The 21,684-nt window shown below is 37.7% G+C and overlaps 3 long non-coding RNA genes across 3 annotated transcripts; all 3 read left to right on the top strand.

Annotated features, from left to right (window-relative positions):
* LOC137138362 (uncharacterized) lies at positions 1–1,600 on the top strand. Its single transcript, XR_010915937.1, has 4 exons — positions 1–89; positions 542–675; positions 862–915; positions 1,091–1,600. It is a non-coding gene; the product is annotated as an uncharacterized lncRNA (long non-coding RNA).
* Positions 1,601–2,671: 1,071 nt separating this feature from the next.
* On the top strand, positions 2,672–4,132 carry LOC137138349 (uncharacterized). The gene is made up of 4 exons (XR_010915936.1): positions 2,672–2,826; positions 2,976–3,114; positions 3,232–3,285; positions 3,457–4,132. It is a non-coding gene; the product is annotated as an uncharacterized lncRNA (long non-coding RNA).
* A 14,101-nt stretch (positions 4,133–18,233) lies between these two features.
* LOC137137465 (uncharacterized) lies at positions 18,234–20,952 on the top strand. The gene is made up of 4 exons (XR_010915728.1): positions 18,234–18,391; positions 19,618–19,723; positions 19,845–19,898; positions 20,054–20,952. It is a non-coding gene; the product is annotated as an uncharacterized lncRNA (long non-coding RNA).
* The last annotated feature ends 732 nt before the right edge of the window (positions 20,953–21,684 follow it).

Raw genomic sequence — 21,684 nt, 5'->3', positions numbered from 1 at the left:
GAGACATCAGGATTATATAAAGTATTTTGTTATGTGTTGTTGATGATATTTTCATTCATCATCTGATCGACCTCACTTTCACATAGCAGGTAAGATCAGTAGCATTTTACAAAGAAGGTTTTATTGTGTAAATTTCTTTCTTTTCAATATGACATTAATTATCTAGTGCCTGAAGGTTTGTTTTAGTGTAGGCCACATTGCAGGACACCTCATCATATGCTGGAAATTATATTATATGCTTTCCTATCCTTCAAAATATTTAGGGTATGGGCTAATTAAAGCTAATAATTATCAAATGAAAGGTGTTTTTACTTTTCTTACTGCAAAAAGTGGGTTGATGCTATGTTGTTTACAGTCTACTCGTTCATATTGAATGTATGAGAAATTATCAATTGATAAAAATTTAGGGGGTTTATATAATCATATAAATTGTGAGTGGTAAGTGGAAGAAGCTGAGACCCTTGTTCATATCAGACTTTTGTAGTGCACTTTTTCTATTACTGTATGTGTTTAAATAACAGATTTTTTAAAATTAAAACAGTGATGGCAGCAGCAGCAGCTTCATCCAGGGGTGGAGGACTGACTGGTGCCAGGACAACCAAAGGCCTGTTCTTCATTTTCACTCTGCTGCTTTTGGTTTGCATCGCAAGTTCACTGACTGATCAGGACAAGCTGGTACATTAATGCCTGCATAACTGCATTTTCTGATACAAACATGTAATGTACACACTTGAAAAAATCTGCCATCGTTTATTAAAATCTAAAGTTCACCGGCTGGATTTTTCATCCTTTACAATTGTTTACGGTATATGCATTGTTGGAGGGCCAATCAACTGAACAGTTATGACTTAACAATTTCAGAAAAAAATGAAGGAAAACCTTCAGACAGCAGAAAAAGAAGCAGAGAGAATGAAGGTGAGTCAGTTTCCATGTGGTTCTTATCTTGGCTGAGAGAGTCAGTTTTTTTGGAGGTAGCAGACAAAAAATATTTATCAACATATTGAATTGAAAGCTGAATTTACACAGTGTATCTTCAGTTATGGGAAACACATACTGTCACTAAAGAGAATGTGGTTTTCTTTTTCCCCAGGAAGACTACAAGTCTAGAATATCATTCTTGTATGATTTTCTAGATAAAAAATTCAAAGAAATGGACCTTAAGCTGATCCTGCTGGAGCATGCATCAGCTGATTTCCCACCACTGTTGGAACTTATAGAAATCACAAAGCGCTTTACCAAGAATGTCTATATCTATATGAAAAGAAAGGAGGAGAACTTTGCTGAAGAAATTGAAAATGGTGAAAAGAAATTGGAGGAAATGAGGAACTTCATAAAATTCCATGAGGCGAATCAAGCTGAACTGTAGCAGTGTCCACCACAATCACTGTCTCTGTCGTCTTTCTCCTATATTCTGTTGTGTAGCTGTATGATGTTTTTTTTTTTTCATCTTTCTTTTCTTTGATTCGTTGTTGTTGATTTTCACACTTTCTGATAATGTTAATTCTGTTAATTCAATATTCATCCATATATTACTTTTTACACTGAGGAATATTAAAACTAAATGTCTACATTTTTAATAAATATGAAATGTTTATATGCATATATGTGAATGTTTGCAGTCTGATGCCTTATTTTTTGTGATCCTGACATTGTTTTCTAATTTAAAAAAACCTTCATAAAACAACATAAAGCAACATATATCCAATAGATATTGGATAATCAAAATCAAATTTTCAGGGTTTTTAGTTCACAGCACGTTATGTCAGTTGCTATAGTCTGATACACAATCTACACCCTGAGAAATTCATGCTATTAGTTAACTGGTGATAGGACGTCTACAGGGAGCAGCTAAGGTCACAGGAATTTAATAATCAAATACTCAGTATTAAGAAAAGTGACTGGTCTTTGCAAAACCTTACAATTATAAAACCTTGTTTCTATATAAAGCTTTTGTTTGTGAATTTGGTGTCTAATTTTAAGGACAGTAGTCATAGTAATAATGTCAAAGATGTGTCAGACCAGGAGCCTCTGAAAAGCGAAACTATCACAATATCCTGTAGAACAACTGACTTCTGACATTTTCTTATGAAGAGAAAATAAACAGGTTTAACAGCTCTTGCTCCTGTTTACATGGAGGCACGCTGTGGCGACCCTTGAAAGGGAACACCCGAAAGGAAAAGAAGAAGAAGAAGAAGAAGAAGAAGAAGAAGAAGAAGAAGTCATAGTAATAATGTCAAAGATGTGTCAGACCAGGAGCCTTTGAAAAGAACAAAATCAAAAATATGCTGTTGAACAACTGACTTCTGAATATTTTTATGAAGAGAAATTAAACAGGTTTAATGCCTCTTGCTCCTGTTGACATATTATATATATTGTATATTGTATAATATAATTTACTACCAGCTAATGAAAAAATTAACTACAGCACATTGACACTGACATCATCTGCTGTCTGTTCTAATATTGCAAATTACCACAGTGTTAAGACATTGATTGGTTTCAGTATTGCACAGGTTATAAGACATTCTTGTACAGTTTGGATTCTCATCCAGGATTTTTTTTTCATGTCACAGTATGTTCACAATACTGTTGTGGGTAATTTTCTGTGAAGTCAAACTGTCAATTCTGTAAAAACGAAACTAAAGACAGCTACAGAACGAACAAAGTAAATGAAACACACAGAGAGACAAACTCCCTCACACACACGCACATAAACAAGGTAAGTTGTGCAGTGGGTTGGTGCTTGTGAACCCAGGACTATATAAAACATTTCCTGTGTTTTCTCACAATAGTCTTTTGTCACCTGCACAGCAGCTCACACCACAGGTAAGAACAACTATTACTCAATATGAGAAGCTGTTTTACTGTCGACTTTCAAATAATACAGTTTACAATTAAACAAGTTGTTGAGTTGTAGTTTTAGTGGTTGGTTTCTAATTCTCCACTGATCCTTTGGTCTCTATCATTTTATGTAGAACAAAGATGGCAGCAGCAGCAGCTTTGTCCAGGAGCAGAGGTGTAGCTGGTGTCAGCACCACCAAAGGCCTGTTCGTTGTCTTCACTCTGCTGTGTCTGTTCTGCTTGTCATCTTCACGGATTTATAAGAAAGAACTGGTAAATTAACAAAAGAAACAAAAACAATTTAAATAAAAAAGTCTTAAAGCTGCTGTCATTTTTACATGTCCCCAAGTGTACAGTAACTGCATGTTGATTCTCATTCTTGATTTCTAGCATCAACTTGTGGAAACATATCACAGAGCACAACAAAATGTCGACAGAGTGAAGGTGAGTCAGTCGCTTTATGTTACTGACCTATTCACAGAAAAATGTTTAAAGTGTTTAAATCAAGCAGAAGATAACTGGAACCTGTTCATTAGTGACTTCTCTGCATTGCAGTGGACATACAGTAACTAACAACATAGATAAAAATGTTTGTGTTTGTTTTTTTCCCATTAGGAAAACCACATGTTAAGAATGGGCGCCATTTCAGATAAAATAAAGAATAATATGGACTCTTTGGCTTCGATGAAAAAACATTTGAGTGATTCACCTCGTGACTTTCCCCCATTTGAGAAATATATAGGGAGTATCCAAGACTACATGCAGGAAACCAAAGATTATATGGATGGTGAAAGTGAGGCATTATTTGCAGAAATAAAGCATCATGAGGAGGAATTGCTAAAAATTAAGAAATTAATCCAGGCTCTGCAGGAGTATGAAGCTGAATTGTAACTTAAATGTCCATTAGTGCCATAGACTCAAATTTTGCGGGAACAGTTATTATTTGTCTGTGTAATTGTGCAGCTTCATTTTATTGTTTGCACAAACTTGTCATGAAATCTTGTCTGAATGCTTGACATAAAATAGGATCATGAAACTTACTACTGACAAATCTTTAGGGCTGCTTTTGTGCAACTATTAAAATATTTAACTGATTTTATTTCTAGTTAGTACAAATATGAATGTGGCTAACTCACTTAAATTATGCTTTTTTGCTGGCCCATGTGCATGTTAATTAAACGTAATTAAGATAGACTATTGGAAACAAATGGCTGAGTTGTTCATAAATATGGAATTCAACTAAAATAGATGTCAATATATGTGGGCAAATAAATAAAGTGAAAATCTGGGACCTATTGTTTTCTGCTGCTTTTTCCTTTGTAAAATATAAAAAACAAAGTTACAATGCAAATATTTTCTCAGCTCATTGCCTAATCATTGCTGATTAATAAGATCCATAAACCTCCACAGCACATAAACACATAGCTGAGAGATAATTCATATTTTCTGTATCCAAAGTATGAAAAGGCTGCACGTATGGTCAAGAGTGAGTACCCTCAAACCAAGAGCACTAATCTGGTTAATCTGTACTGCGGTTGTGTATGTCTTCAATTGTATAAAATTAGCACGTCGATTGTGTGTAGTTCTCTATTTATGTGGTGACAAATAGGTTTAGAACAGGTAACATGTACAGGAGGGCAAAAGTGACTACTTGCACACAGCTCTCGCTAAAAATGTATGGAACATTAATATTTGATATCTGGAAATATGCATCCTTGAGGTTAGCGGTTGCAAACCAGTCCCCAAATATGACGCTTTCCTCACTATGAGAATTGTGCACATTCTGCATGACAGAGGGCAAACATATAGTACTTGATGAAGTACCTGAGAGGCAGGATGCGATGAAGAGGGCCGTCTCACTTGAAGACCAGGTAGTAGAAGAAACCAACCACTTCCCTTATGGCTCCCCTTCACAAAAAGTGTACAATGAAGTGTGCAAAAATATAACAAGCAAAATATACTGTTAATTATAATTACCAAAAGAAAAAGTATGTATTACACAGAATTACTAATTTTGAAAACCAAATGACACAGGGGCCCTGACGGAGAACCCGTTGAATCTAAGACATCATCTTTACCTGCCTTGTGATCTTTGAGCTGTCTTTCTTCCTTTTTAACAATGAATACTGACATTTCCTGTTAAGCTGATTCAGTTCATCCTCAGAGGCAACATCATTCAACAATTCCTTGCATATTCTTGCTTAACACATCTCATAGATGATTTTGTACCTACATTGTTTACTCTTCAGTATTTCTCCTTGAAGTTTTCTTCCTATATCTGCTAGGGTTAAAGTTATTTCGCTTCTTTGTAGTCTTTCTGCTGATGCTGCAGATTCAGTGTATGTAGCTTCAGCTTGAACAGGTGGGTTGACAGTTTTACAGCAGGTCTCAGTGCTTGTCAGACATCTCAAGATAACTTCTAGATTGTATTTCCTATAGGCCATGTGTAAGTGAAACTTACAGTAGGCCTATAAGGCGCTCAACAATGAGGATCATTTTAACTTTGAATGCAATATAGCGGAGCCTCGGGAGACATCTGGTCACCTGCAGTTCACGGGAGAGATCTTTCGAGTTTACTCCACATTAGGTCACATATTTAAATGTAAACATTTGTAACTTAAATTAACAAATTTATGAAATTTTCAGACTTTAAATCAATTTGCATTGCACCTATCCAAACACCGTTGACTATTTAACCACATTAAACTGCTGTGCTGATTTATAAGGTTTTGTTCTTTTAAATGTATTTCCCTGTTTTCTACTGGTTTTCTCTAATCTGATTCTCTGATTCATTAAAAATAAGCAGGTTTCTTCAGCTGTCTTACAGGGACACAGGAAAAAACAACATACTGGAATGCTTGGACCTGCTTAGACCATCTTCATTTTATTTAAAAAAGAAACAGTCCACAGCTGTCCACTTAATCATTATTATCACCTTTGTAGCACTGCAGAATCCTTGTGCACACATTTTTTTGACATATTTGTTTAAAACACATCAGTCCCCTCAAAATGTTATGAATCTAACTTTGTTTTATCAAACAAAAGAAAAACACTTGTTCCCAGCTAAAACAAATTACATGCAAAAGTGTAAACCCACAATGTATGTATTGAATATGTATTCATTTATAAAAGATGCTATTTTGCGAGCCTGGATAAAGGACGAGGGGAAAAGGTCTGTGTAATGTTGATGAGAATTTGTAGCCTACGGTAATTCCAGTTTTTCTTTTTTTCTCAGACACTCTGAAGTCATATTTTCAAAACAGTCAGAAACAGAAGCCCACTACTGAAAATGAGACACATATAGTTGTTAACTTTTTCCAGTCAGCAAAGAAGAAGAAAGAAAAAGGATATACTCCAACGGAACATTTTTTTATTAAAGACATAACAACAACAACAACAATGCAATGTTTAATACGCATACAATAAGGGAAGGGGAAAGGGGAATAGTGGGGTAGGGTGAGGGGTAAGGAGAAGTGTGTGAGTTACAAGGGGGTATGGGGTGAAGAGGTGGGTGTTTCAGGAGGTCACTTTTCTGTGCCTCCCTGTTCTTATTCTTACTCCTCTTCTTCTTTGTCTTCACTGTTTTATCCTTTATTTCCTTGCCAGCCATCATCTCTGTTTCCTTTCCCACCAACCCCTCTTGTATCTTCTCCGCCTTTTCTATGTTCTCCTTGTTTCTATTTTCCTTTTCAACTTCTTCTTTCTCCACCTTTTTAATCTTGTTTTCCATCTGAGCCTTCCTCCATTCCTTATCCTTCTTTAGCTGTTCTTCAATGAGGAGGTTCCTCTCAATCTCCAGCTCCTGCACTTTTTTCCCCCACCTTTCCTTATTGTTAGCCATCTCCTCTCGCAGGCTCACCTCCAGATCATTGCACATGTCCTTCCACAGCTTGTCATTCCTCCTTATCTCCTCCTCTGCTTTGGTGAGCAGGGACAAGGTGTCCATGTGGGCCTTTGTGCGACTTAGCCTTTTTCTTTTCTCCCTTTTGAGGAGTTCATCCTTCGCTTTAAGCTCTTCTTGGAGCTGCCTTACCTGCTTCTGTTCATTTTCCAAGAGATCCCTCTGCTGTTTTAGGGCTTTGTTCTCCTCCTTCAGCAGCTTTATCTCATTGGCTGCTGATAGGAGAGCCTTTCTGAGGACCTGGATAATTGAATCCTGTAGCAGTGGGTTGGTGTTTTGCAGCTGGGCTAGTGGCACATACAGGTTTGTGCAGGCTGCATTAACATGCACCACAGTAGATGGCTGAAAAATTCAAACGTGTAGTATATGAATAACAGTGCAGTTCCATCTTATTTCAACCTGCACATCAAACATTGAAGCATGTGTCTGAATAGCAAAAGAGAAACATGTTTGAGTAATATGAATCTAACATGTTTACTTATGTTAAAGGATTTATTCTTGTTTATTATATTATTACAACATGTTTAGAAAAAAATACATGTATGTGTACTTGATTTAAGATGCTGAATGGGTTCATGCCCTTATTTTTTGGAGTGTAGAATAGTCTCTTTTATAACTACCTTCTACCTCCTACACTCCTTAACCGAAAGCAACATGTAACACCACCAACAAGTCAAATTCATGGGAAATTCCAACATTTCTTCAAACCAGTCAGAAATTAAATAATTTTTTTGTTTCTCTTTACTGCCAGATTACAGTAGGTTTGCTTTACTATGGATTATTTTTGTAAAGCTTTACGTTAGGTGTCTAACAGTTGCCGAAAAATCTAACTGGACAAATGCAAAAATCTTACCTGGTTGCTTGAGCTGGGTTGTCTGTTCATTTATGAAGACTTTCTATAATAGTTTAGGTTAAAAACAATTCTTTTCCACAAGTAGTGAATATGTTTTAATCAATGACAGTAGTCAGTGTGATGTGGTCAGTGTAATGGAACATGTATCTCTGCAGGTTCTACTGTTACTAACAGTGTTACCATGACAATGTTACTATGACAGTGTGTCAGAATTCTTAGAATAATCATAACTGATCATATTCTAATTTCTAACTAATCTTTCACAACTTCAGTTTGATTAACCGTGATAATTAGTGCTTCATTTTAATAAATTATTCAAGTTTAGTAGCATCCCTGTTTTTGGTGTGAAAGATTTTGGAGGGTTAACTGTTGTTTGAGTGCATAAATGTCATGAGCCCACAGAAAATACAATCAAACAGTACCTCAAACTTGCTTAAAGCAGAGGCTAGCATCTTAAAATGGAAATGGTTTAACAGCAATATTCTCATTGAAATCATTGATTTCCATTGTATTTTTTCTGTTTTTCTGCATTACAATTTTTCTTAAGCGTGTATTTTACTTTTGTTTAACATGGTTAATCTGATAAAGTTTAGGTCACTGAATGCCGTGTGTTATGTGCTTTAGGAAAAAACATTAAACTGAAAGCAATGGAAAAGTGGAAACACATTTTCAAGAGAAGACATATGATGTGCTGAGAAAGTGATGATGAATATTTAGTGGATTCCAGTTTCATTAAATCCATATTATTTATTGAGATAACTGTCATGTAACTGTAAATGTTTACTCATTAAAGCTCCTGTTTACAAAGTGTAAATGTGTAATTTATACTAGCAAAAGTCACAAAATAAGATTGAAAAAACTAAAACCACAGGTTTTTTTTAGGCATTTAAAATTTTTCCATTGCTCTCACTGATGGTAAGGCCCTAATAAATGCTATGAGCCCCTTTGCTCTTGAAAGCAACCCTCTCTGCAAACGTCAGTATTGGTCTCTACTACAGGGCTGCACTGGGGAAAAGCTTTACTCTCCTTAATTCTCCTTTCCTAACTGTGACCACTCTTGAATTAAACTTCCCGCCAGTACAGTGGTGGCAGCAGCGGCTTTGGTTAGAAGTGAAGGTGGGGCAGGGTGAAGGGTGAAGGTGGGGCAGGCTGAAGGATGAAGGTGGGGCAGAGTGAAGGGTGAAGGTGGGGCAAGGCGAAGGGTGAAAGTGGGGTTGGGTGAGGGGTAGAAGGGGTGTGTAGGTAAAAGGGAGAGAGGGGCAAGGAGGAGTGTGTAAGTTACAAAGGGGCAAGGGGGGTAGAGGTGGGTGTTTCAGGAGGACACTTTGCTGTTCCTCAACGAGGAGGTCTCCCTCAATCTCCAGCTCCTGCACTTTTTTTCCCCACCTTTCCTTATTGTTAGCCATCTCCTCTCGCAGGCTCACCTCCCGAGCATCGCACGTGTCCTGCCACAGCTTGTCATTCATTCTTATCTCCCCTTCTGCTTTTGTGGGCAGGGACAAGGTGTCCATGTGGGCCTTTGTGCGAGCTGGCCCTTTTCTTGTCTCCCTTTTGAGGAGTTCATCCTTCGCTTTAAGCTCTTCTTGGAGCTGCCTTACCTGCCGCTGTTCATTTTCCAAGAGATCCCTCTGCTGTTTTAGGGCTTTGTTCTCCTCCTTCAGCAGCTTTATCTCATTGGCTGCTGATAGGAGAGCCTTTCTGAGGACCTGGATAATTGAATCCTGTAGCAGTGGGTTGGTGTTTTGCAGCTGGGCTAGTGGCACATACAGGTTTCTGCTGGCTGCATTAACATGCACCAGAGTAGATGGCTGAAAAATTCAAATGTGAAGTATATGAATAACAGTGCAGTTCCATCTTACTTCAACCTGCACACTTATTTATGCACACACACTCAAAAAAATAATTGAAGCCTTTGTCTGACAGGCAAAAGAGAAATAAGTTTGAGTAATATCAATATAATATGTTTTTATATGTAAAATGATTTATTCGTGTTTATCTACTGATATCCTGATGTTTATTAAAATAATGATTATTCAAACTTCCGTCTTCACTAAGTTTTTTGGTGCCTAATTACTTTGGCATAATTTCAGCTAGAACCACCATTCAAACTTCAAAATGTTCAGCTTTTAAGGACATTATTGTATCCAGATTTGTAAATATCTTTTAGGCTTTTTAAGATTTTTAACCTTTTATACCTTCAAAAATTATTGCTTTGAAGACATCATCGATGACACCACCAACGATGTCACATAATTGCCTTTGACTGATGATGTCATCGATGATATCGCAATATTGACTAACATTTTTAAGGCTGCTGGCTTTGAAGTTTACCAAAAACAGTTCAGCTTTTTTCCGCTTTGCTTGGAAAATCCTTTCAGTGCCGAAGCATTCACAGTGCATTTTTTTTTTGGAAATGCTATTTCTAATTATATTACTACAACATGTTCAAAACAAATTACATTTGGGTGCACTTGATTCATGATGCTGATGTCCCTATTTTTTCGAGTGGAGATTAATGTATCAGTTTATAACTACCTTCTTGAAACACTCCTTAACAGAAAGCAACATGTAACACCAACAAGTCAAATTCATAGGAATTCCAACATGTTTTCAAACCATTCAGAAGTAAAATCTTTTTTTGTTTCTCTTTACTGACAGATACCACAGCATTGCTGTCACATCTCATTTTCAATTGAGTTTATTTGGCGTTACAGTAGGTTTGCTTTACTACGGATCATTTTTGTAAAGCTTTACATCAGGTCTCTAAAAGAGTTAGCGAAACATCTAACTGGACAAATGCAAAAATCTTACCTGGTTGCTTGAGCTGGATTGTCTGTTCATTTATGGAGACTTTCTATAATATATCAGGTTAAAAACAATTCTCTTCCACAAGTACTGAGGATGTTTTAATCAATGACAGTAGTCACTGTGAGGTAGTCAGTGCAATGGAACATGTATCTCTGCAGGTTCTACTGTAACTTAAACAGTGTTACTATGACAGTGTGTCAGAATTCTTAGAATAATGATAATAACTGATCATTCTAATTATATCCTAACTTCTAACTAGTATTTCAAAATTTCCTTTTGATTAATCATGATTTTCAATTATTCAACTTTAGTAGAATCCCTGTATTTGGTGCGAAAGATATTGAAAGTTAACTGTTGTTTGTGTTACACTTTTGTTGTTTGTTTTGTTTTGTTTTTTAGATTTATTTCCTGTTTTTGGCTTTTATTTTGTTGATCCTCCTGTGTCTCTTCCTGTGAGTCTGTTTGTCGTTATCTTCCTCGTTTTGTCTTGATTTGTTTCTCCCGTTCCGCAGTCCCTTTATACCCTGCTCTCCCCACTGTTCTCTGCCAGTTCGTAGCATGTGTAAGTTTGTGTAGATACCCTGTTCCAATTCTACACAAGTTTGTTTCCTGCCTGATCCCCAGCCTGATCCCCAGCTGCACTCTGTATTCTTAGTTATGTGTTTTGGTTATTTCTTGTTATAGTGGTTTGGTTCTCCTTTGTTAGGTTTGCATTAGTTTATCCTCTGTCTGGTTGCTTTACCCTGCTCCCTGTATTAGTTACCCCTATAAATTTCCCATTGCCTATAGTTTAGTTTGTTTATGTTTTATTCCCTTCTGTCTATCCCAGTTTAGTTCATCAGTCCCTGTTAATTTACCCTCTTCTTACGTGTGTGTGTGTTAGAACGTGTGTGTTGAAATCATGATTTAGGGTCACTGAATGACAAGTGCTTTGGAAAAAAAAGTGTAAAAACTCTGAAATCAGTGGGAAAGAGGTAACACTTTTTCAAGAGCAGACATGCTGTGCTAAGAAAGTGAAGATGAACATTAAGTGGATCCCAGTTTCATTAAATGCATATTCACTGAGAAAACTGCCATCGTGTAACTCTAAATGTTGACTTATTTAATCTCCTATTTACAAAGTTTAAATGTGTAATTTACACAAGAAAAAACAAAAGTTAAAAAAACCTATAAAATGAAATGCATATAACAGTTAATATTACTGTATTTCTTTCTGTTTCTTTAAAAGGTTTTTATTGAAAAGATTCCATTTTTCTCACTTATGGTAAGCCCCTAATAAACATTTAAATGCTTTTGCTTTTGAAAGCAACTGTCTCTTCAACCCTGTCAGTATTAGTCTCTACTAAATTTTACTCTTCTTAATTCTCCCTAACTAACCTCCACTCTTGAATTAAACCTTCCTCCAGAGTAGGCCTGTACCTGAATATTAACCTCATGTCAGGTTAATATCAACCCGGGTAAATTAGGGAAAAAAACCTTTAAATGTTAAAGGAACGGTGTTAGTTTTCATAAAACTACACTCACCTGTGGAGACATCTTTGCTTACTGACACAATTGGTACCGTACACATATGGCCCCGCACAAAAAATATTGGGCTCTTTCATTTTGGAGTGAAATGATTTTTTTTTTCTGCTTTTCAGTAAAATAACATCTGTTATCGTCACATGTACTGTTTCTCACCCTGAAGCGTCTACAGAAATATTTTCTTCACTATTCAACTGTGTTCTCTTGCCATTTCTACTGATCCAGCTGTTATTCTGCTCAGCGCTCAGCTAACTTTGATCACTTCGAGTCTGTAACTATGCTTGTCTTATCAGAAGTGATTTGAGAACATGAAAATATCTCATTGTTTTCTGGATTTCATGCTGACTGATTAAGAATGTTTTTGCTCGGCTTTCACTCTGTTAGCCTTGCCTCCTCCACACGAGTGAACAGTTCCCAGATGCATTTGAGGTGAGTCTCCCAAGTATCAGAGTACACAACCACGTCTTCAAAATACACTGCGCGACCCTTCATGTCCCCATGTACGCGATTCATCAAGCTTTGGAACATAGCAGGAGCGTTGTCCAAAAGGTTTCATAGTGTAAGAGTAAAGACCAGCATGGTGCAGAAATAGCAATTTTAGAGAAGTGGCTAAACAAGCTGTGTGAGTAAATTCCCCTCCTGACTGCAAACAATCCAATGACTGAGAAAAAAAGCATAATTTGGTTATTTAGCAAGTTGACGTGGCACAGCTGAGTCTGGTGAATATAATACGCAAATATAATAAAATATATTTAAAAAAAAAAATATGGGTTCTTATTCTGACATCTGTTTCTCCCTCGACCCAATCTTATATAGACAGTCTATCTGCTGCAGCAGCGGTGCCTTCCACGTGTGGCTCTTCTGGAAGTTTCCTCCGTATTTTGCCTGTTGCATCCCCCGCAGTTGGCTCCTGCTCCCTGCTTTGATATCTGCAAGACAACCTCCCTGAACCAATACAATAAGCTTCATTCACACACACCTGCTTATCAGATTCAGTACCATGCTGCACAACACTTCCATTCATGCTCTGTTTTTTAACCTCCTGAGTTGCAACAAGGCACTTTATGACACTTACTTCTTATTATGAGTACAACAGTAATTCAATACATATCTATTCGCATGTTTTCTACAACCTATTAGCATAATATTTTCCACATATGGAACCCCTTAAGAAAACAAAATATGAAAGATAAGCCACAAGTTTGGCATTTATTTTGACATCTAGGCCTCTGTGGTCTGAGAGGTACAGCATGCATCCTATTGGCCTCCAATGTGTCCTCAGCCTATTCAACAAAACCACCCAACCTAAAACTGACCAATGCAAATCCTTAGCTTTATTCTTTACACCAGTAAGGGATAGACTCCCCCCAAAAACAATGGCCCTACCTGGCAACTGTACCTGTTTCTCATGCTCAGGCCAGGGGAGGAATGTGCAAGTGTTGAGCTGGTGTGCTGACAATATAAATATCACAAGAAATACCGGCAACTACTCCGCCTCATGGTTTGTAAATCAAACGAGCAGAGCTGATGTGTGTAGGCTTTGTGGCGACCTAAAGCTGAGATCTAAGCTGCCGCCAGCCTGGCACGGGAGCTGTGCTATGGTACAGCTGCTCATGCCCTTCCAACTGTTTCTAGTAGGTGACTTTAACGATCTTCAAGCAAAATGTAATGATCAACACTCATGGGAGAGTCGTCCCCGCCCCCACCGATGAGTGGTGTGTTTGATAACTGGCTGATAGCTGATCAATTAGGACCCACTTCATTGATGGTCTGGCAAAATAGACTGGCCTTAGACATGTTGCTGGCTGAGAAGGGTGGGGCGTGTAAAATCTTATTCCCAATAACACTGCCCCCAATGGTAGAATCACCAGAGCTTTAGAGTGTCTCACTGCTCTTACTGAAGAGCTTGCTGAGAATTCCGGTATAGAAGATCAATTTAAAAACCTCCTAAATGCCTGGTTTGGGAAATGGGCGGTTTAATATCTTATCTTTTAGTATCTTTTGCAGTTGCCGGAGCACTGATGGCGGTGTGTGGATGCTGCTGCATCCCCTGCATTAGAGGTCTCCTGAAACGGTGGATTGACACTGCCATGACAAAGACAATGTATCAGCAGATACAAACTGGAAGAAAACAGTCCCGTGTAAAGATAAAGCACTTCATTGAACACTGAAGTGAACAAACAATGTAGCAAGTTATAAAAATCTAACGAAGTTTAGCTTGTTGATGTCTTGGAAGAACACAGTGTCATATGAAGATTTATTCTTAATTGTTTATTTTATTTTCATTCTTATTCTTAACATTTTTCATAACATTTATTTTCCACTTATTATACAATGTGTATTATTATTATTGTTGTTGTTGTTGTTGTTGTTGTTGTTATTTCTGATGTAATGTTTTAGCTTCAAGTTGTAATAGTTACAACAGGAGGAAAATTATGGAAAAATTAAGATGTTAAACTATTGCAACTGCTAACTAAAACTGCAGGCCCTGCGATACTGTTATTTAACACACAGAACTGCTCTCAACACACACATACTGTGTGGAGTTGCTCCCTGTTGATAGGAACAGAGGGCGGAAACAACACTGTTGAGAATATAAAGAAGTGTTTGTACCTGTTTCAGCAGTCAACCCTGTACTTTTGCTGTGCAGGTATCGACTCCTTGCTGCAAGTAAAAACCTTTTAACGAAACTCCAGTGACTCATTTTTGAGTAACAATTTATCATTAATTTAACATTATGCTCAACATGAGGACTAAAGGAATCAGTGTTAGAAGCACCACTACTGTTTCTAAAAGAAATGCTTTGAAGGTTTCCATATGTACTTTTAGGAGTCAACATATAACCATCTTTGAATCAACTCAAGTCTATATTGAGCAAACTCTGATTTGGCCTGCTCAGTCTGCCGGTGCATTTTTTTCCACAGCCAATTCTTCTTCAACTGCGGCTTGCAACTTAAATTTGTTAAGTTCCAGTGGTAACAATAACAGTTCCTTCTGCTGTTCAAATTACACATTTGTTGTACTTGAAGGAGAAAAGGTGGCACCAGATACAACAGGTGATGTATCTTCCAACACACTTTTCTTCTCAAAATAAATTTGATTTCAAAATGGCCTCTACATTGTCTTTAAGTGGTTTAAAAACATGTTCAGATGGTTGAGAGATAAAAATCACCTATGCTTGAAATTCCTATCTAACAAAACACAACAAACAGCAATGACTTACCTGGTGTACAGGAAAAACAGCAACAGAGTGTGCCCTTCTAACTACCTGCACAATAACATCTACAGAACTAAACTTAACCCTAGTCTTCGTGCAGATACTGACGATGGGAAATTAAGCACCAAAACCTGATGGTGAGGGAAAGCAGCCAAAAACTGGCGACAAACCCTGAACCCCGGATGTGCTCCCGACACAATTTGCCACACAAAAAACAAGAAAAAGAAATACTACGAAACCCAAAATGGGTATCGTCACAAGGGACACTCGTTTGGCACGAAATATTTTACTTTCTCAACACACCAGTAAGAAAGCAATAATTCTACCGTCATTAAATATTTTTCCCATGCCAAGAAAAAAAGAACACACTGCAACGAAGCAAACATTATTGTGCAATCAAAACGCATCTCAACAAACAAGTGCAAAGTTCTCGCTCAACATATGACAGAACTAAAATTGAATTAGGTCATTAGCTAAAAGTGAACACTTTAAAAAAGGGTTTGCACCCATGTGTGTCAACCAAGAAACACCAACCCGGAAAAGACAAATCATTAAGTAGTAAGGGAAAAGAACTCTTACAGAAGTCTAAAAATATTTTTTATAGCAAATGGCACTTTTTTTCCAAAACACTTTACAATGTTTCCATTCCCATTCACACACAAACACACACACACACACACCGATGGTGGTGCCTGGTATGCAAGGTGCTCACCTGACCCACCTGGAGCAACTTGGGGTTGTGATGGAAAATCGAGTATGAATACTTTTAATGCTTATGTTTTGTTTAGTTGTAATGATGTAATGTGTTCATTGTGCTTGTGTTGGATGTTTTATGGGGATGTTGTGACACTTGGTTTGATATATATGTTTTTGTTCTGAGAAATGTCTGTAGAGGTGCTCAAGGTCAGCTATATGTTGACTGCCCACACGGAGACCGGAATCAGGTTACACCAAGTTCCTATGTGCTTAATGTATGTTGTTAAAGTTACCAGAAAAGGTGGAGGCAGCAGCCTGCGGGGTAAAGGGTATTACGACAGGGTTCAATGTCTTGCCCAAGGACACTCTGACATATAGCCGGGACGGGGGATCAATCCACTGACCCTGTGCTCCATGGACAGCTGCCTTACCAACTGAGCTGCAGCTGAGCTATACTAAATAAAACTAAACAAGTAGATTCCACGTAAAATAACTTCATCAGTCAGGGATGCGTGCGTAGCATTTGGTAACGCAAGAAAACCAGAATACAAAACAAACAAAAGTTTTGCCAGAGAGAGCATGCAGCAACCAAGCCGGCAAGCCTTCCGTACTTCCATACTCCTGTCTCTGAGGAAAGCTGGGGATTTGTAAAAAGTAGAACACCCGGACCAAGGTGCCCTCAACCACCTGAATTATCTCCACCTCCAACTACCTGCAAGTAGAAGAGAGAACCTCACAGGCCAGAGGTCAGAGGGCTGTCACACAGTTTTTTAAAATGATAGATAACATTTCATCAGATTGCCCGTGCCTAAACATTACAGTTACCAATTTAAGAAGTTATAAGCTCTGTTGCAGTTTTAGTAGTTTTTAGTAGTATTTTAGTAGTTTTTAGTAGTTTGTCTCTTATAAGACATTAATATGCTCATAGCAAGTTAGGTTTATTGACAAAAAAGGTCAATACACCAAGATAGTCTGTGGATGCTGTTGGCTTATTTATACTGTTTTCTGGGCTATATCATAATTTCTTACTTGGGATTCAACTTTCTATTTAATTCGACAAAGATTTGACACCAAATTTTCCAAGATTATTCATGCTTTCAATTTTCTGGCATATATCCAATCATCAATAGATCATATTTATTTGACATAATTATTTTCCATCTGTTCAATAGTATATGTTTTAAAAAATAATAAATGTCGTGGCAACTCAAAGGTGAATATTTGAATGTGAATTTAATCAGCAAAATGGCGAAAGACACACGGCAGAACATTACTACACTCAAGACTGGGCCAAATCAGACCCCATTTCACGGGTTATGGGTGTCTTTTGGGTGTCGAAGGACAAACGAAAGACTCAATGCAAATCAACCTTGCAGACAAAATCTAATTAGCAAGTCCTTGTCACTTATACTTATGTTTTCCATGTCTTTTAAGCCCTTGAGACTGAGACCGGGTTCCCCTGCTAGGAAGCAAATGTTCAGATATAGGTAGTTTTATGGTTGATGTCTAGCTAACACACTTCTTTGTGGAGCCACAGGCAGGATGTCTTGCTGGGGAACTAAAGGTGAGGAAGCACTGGTGTAAGCAATTTTGATACTGGGTCTGCCAGAAGTGTCAAAACAGTGAAACAGTGTGAAACCCAGATTTTAGACAGTTGGTAGAGTGGCTGCCTACCGAAACATCCCTCCGATCGCTTATGGAACACCTAATAATTTTCCTACATGGACAAAAAGCTGGAGAACGTCAAGTCCCACGTGAATTCTGTCAAGGCTACAATACACAGACACTATGTTTGCCGGAAGAATGAAGACCAGTGAACAGACACTGGAAATGGTGAAGAAATTAATCCACTTCCTTGAAAACCATAAAAAAGAATTGTAACTTCCGTTTAGCTTCTGGTTCTCCATCTACAGTGTTGTGTGTTTACTTTTGAGTAGTTTTATTGTAATATTTCAAGGAATTGGTGCCAAATTCTGGTTTTCGAAAGCTCAGTGGTGTCATAGTCAAATAGTGTTTTTTTCTCTTTGTGAGCAAATGATGATCAAAATAAGGAATTGAAATAAATGTATTTGCAGATGTGTGCTTCTAAAAGGGGCAATCATATAATAAATCAAACAAAACAATTCTTTTAAAGCCTTGTTTGTTGCCAGTTTTGAAGAATTAGATTGACATATTTCCTGCAAATGTAAATGTCCCGCTGTTAGATTCACCCCAACTGCCCCAATATAACTACACCTGTATCTATACATTAGCTGCTTTCAAGTCTTGTGTCTAATGTTTTCAATCTTTGGGCCAATTGAACAAAAACAATTAAAAAGCCTCCTTCGAAACGATCAGACAAAAATTCAAAGGTGCAGGTTGATTTACAGGATGTGAGTATTTGCAACTTCCTGTACAGGCGACAGCTGTGCTGCTTCTCGGTCCTGATGCCGCTTTTTGTCGCCACCCACTCCGCTACTGCTGGATTTCAGCTCCCATCAACATAAAGAGCTCTGCGTCCTTTAGCTGTTTCCCACCGACCCGACTCACCCGTCCAGGACGCAAACACACCGTAAGTGGGCCCCGTTTTTTCTCTTCCATTGTTTATCTTTGCGTGTGTGTGGGTGAGTTGGTTAGGACTCGTTTAAATGTCTCTGAGGTGGTTGTTGGCTGTATATCGGAAATAGACGAAGATATATTGGCACCCAAGTATTTTGACTTTAGAAAACCAGTCTCATTATATACAGCGTTAGAATGAAATATTATTGATGACGTTGCGGTGCTAAAATCGTACTTTATTTATATAATTGTATGGCCAGACTTGCTTCCTTTGTGCTCACAGACTTTCTGACAGTGTTAAAAGCTCAAGTTCAAACCTCGTCTCAGCTCAGGCTGTGGTTACATACACATCTGTTGTCATGTTCATTGTGAAGACTTATACCATCAGTGGTAATGTTGTGTTGTTGTTTTTTATGTTACCTGTATGCAGGAGGAGGTTGGAGAATTATTGGTGCCTTCCATCTATGTATAGTCACATTTAGTGTATTGTTCTGAAGGGAAATACCTGCAGTACCATCTGCTCACTATGGTAGTGAGGGGAATTCTGCTAGACAAGGAAGAGGAATTCATATTTCAGAAATAAAGTTGGCTCTTTTATGCAAATTTAGCAGTGGTTTGACCTATGACTGCTATGTGTGCATGTATATCACTAACATTATTCAATATAATTACATCAAAGCTTATTGTCATGGCAAAAACTGTAAGGCAAGTTTAGGAGGCAAAAGGCAGCTCAGAGCCTTGGTTACGGTGAATTTAATCAGCAAAACAGCGAAACATGCAGAGCAGAACAGAACTAATCTCGAGTGGGCCAAATGAGATTTGACATGGTTTTACAGGTTATGGGTGTCTTTTAACCACTCAGCTCAGCCACTGAATTCACACAAAGGGACAAAGGAATGAGTCAATGCAAATCAACTTTAGAGAACATATATACGGGTGAATTAGCAAGTCTCTGAGACCACTCATCTCCTATGTGTTCCCTGCTGGGACAGCTTCCTGATGAAGCTCCGGTCTAAAGACAGTGCAGACAGAAGGTCTGCTGAGGTGCGAATGCAGCATTTGGTCACCATAAACAGGCATTTTGCATTTGTAGGAAAATGTCTCTCACAATTATAATTTTACCAACTTCACAATCTCTGTAAGAACCCATAAGGGGAAATTGATCTGCAAAAGATGAAATAAGAAATAATCCAGACTCCAACCACTTTACTAACTGTGACCACTCTTGTGTCCCTGCAGTTGAATAAATCCTTCATCCAGAGCAGTGATGGCAGCAGCAGCTTTGTGTCTGATGATCAGCCTGATGGTTAGCTTTGCAAGCTCAATGGAAGGGAACATAAAACTGGTAAATATAGTAAATTCTTGGTTACTCTTGACAGTGTCAGTGTTATTTTCTTAAGGACAGTGCTTTTATCACACAGGAGTGTTTTTTCAACTGTTTACTAATTGTGAATCTTAAATGACAGGAGGATTTAAAGAAACAACTTCAGACAATTGAGCAAATAATAGAATTTGGGAAGGTGAGTCATTTGATAACTACTTATGGAATTTTTGTAAATTTTTGAGAAGGAAAACAGCAGGTCATATTAGAAATTCCTAATCTGACTGATTTTTTTTTTTATTTTTTTTTTTAAGCAACTTGCAGATTTGTACTTTATGATTTTCTACCCCACAGGCAAACCTGGAGTCAGAACGCAGAAAGATTTTTGAGGTTATGGCTGGAAACACGGCGAGAGCCAAATGTCTAAAATCGATTCCAGATTTGCCTCTACCAACAGTTAAACACATGGTGGACTACACTGAGAAGACGAATGCTCATGTGAAAAGATCATTCGCAGATATGGCTGCAGTGGTGCAGGATTTAGAATCTCAACTAGAGGACATGAAAGCAAGATTAAAATACTTTGAGCATAATGAGTTGTAACAGCTTTCATGCACATTATTTTGGGGGGGGGGTGGGGTGGGGTGGGGGGGTTGGTCCATAACAAAAGTGCATAAATAAAATGACAATAAAAAAATTTCCGCAATGTTCTGGGGACATTAAAAAAACAAGTCTTACTTTCATTTTCAGTCACTGGCTTGTTAAATCTTTGGAGCAACAGGCAAAACCTCTTCTCTTTACAGCATTTCTATGCAATTTTTTATATATGCCACAGATATAACACAAAGACTATATAAAATATCAAAGAATGATTTTAATGTTTTTTCTTGTTCCCGCTATAGGAGACACATGAGTTGTATTTGTATTAAAGAATTTAAAGCCAAATTGATCATGTTTAACACATATTCATTACGTTGTATTAATGTTTATTGTATTTTGTTAGTGTAACTGTGAGCAGGTTACAGATGTATTTTAATGTGTTGTATTTGGTATAATAACTCTAGACTGCCTATATTTCAAAGAAACATACATTGACTGTTCATGTGTCCACTGTGACAATAATTATTTCTTCTTTACATCTTGTTTTTAATTTTTCCTTAATCTCTGTTTTATGCTGCTTTGTGCATTAACTCACCAAGACAAATTAATTAAAGCTGAAAAGCTACTGGGCAATAAACCTATTTCTTATTGTGGATGTGACTGTATTATTTTGGATCTACCGGTGCTAACAGTCTTTTTACTACATCTTTTTTTTGTCTCATACGGTAGCAGTACTACTGCCAAAGAAAATAAACATACCAAATATACTTTTTAAGCTCTGCAAAGCTGGAATACTCTTGTGTACTTCTGCAGTCCTTGTCACTATTAAGTCTTGGGAGCTCAGGATTGTTTCATTTAAACCTGAATCAGTTCTTACACATTTCCAGAATCCTAACATGCTAACATTTGCTAATTAGCAATAACGACAACCTATTGTTGATGTTGTTGGGAATGTATTTAGCAGGTAATTGAACACTGGCCCTGTGCAGCCTATTAATTTCTGCACTGGTACCTGTGTTTCTTCAGCATAAGGTGAAATCCAGGCAGAGAAGCCCATTATGCCCCTCTCACCAGCCAGACGGGGTCCCTTTTGGAGGGCTTTTAGGGTGTTGGCTTTGCACTGTATTGTTTTTTTTTCTAGTCACAGACACCTCGAGTGTAATCATGAAAAAAGCTTGATGTCTTCAAGGGTTTTATTTTCTTGAAACATGCCTCCATCCAGAGCAGTTCCAAAGGCTTCAGACGTCGCACATTTGTTTAATATCCTTGCTGTTGGGCTGAACACTCTCTACCCTCACGCTACTGCTCCCAGCCCTTTTCTCCTTTCATGGTAACCTTTTCCCTTTCAAACATTTATCAAGACAAAACATGTATATAGGAAACTC

This window comes from Channa argus, chromosome 12, assembly GCF_033026475.1.
Source record: "Channa argus isolate prfri chromosome 12, Channa argus male v1.0, whole genome shotgun sequence".
Lineage (NCBI taxonomy): Eukaryota > Metazoa > Chordata > Actinopteri > Anabantiformes > Channidae > Channa > Channa argus.
Note: the sequence above shows the minus strand (reverse complement) of the source record. Positions and strands in the feature narration are given on the sequence as shown.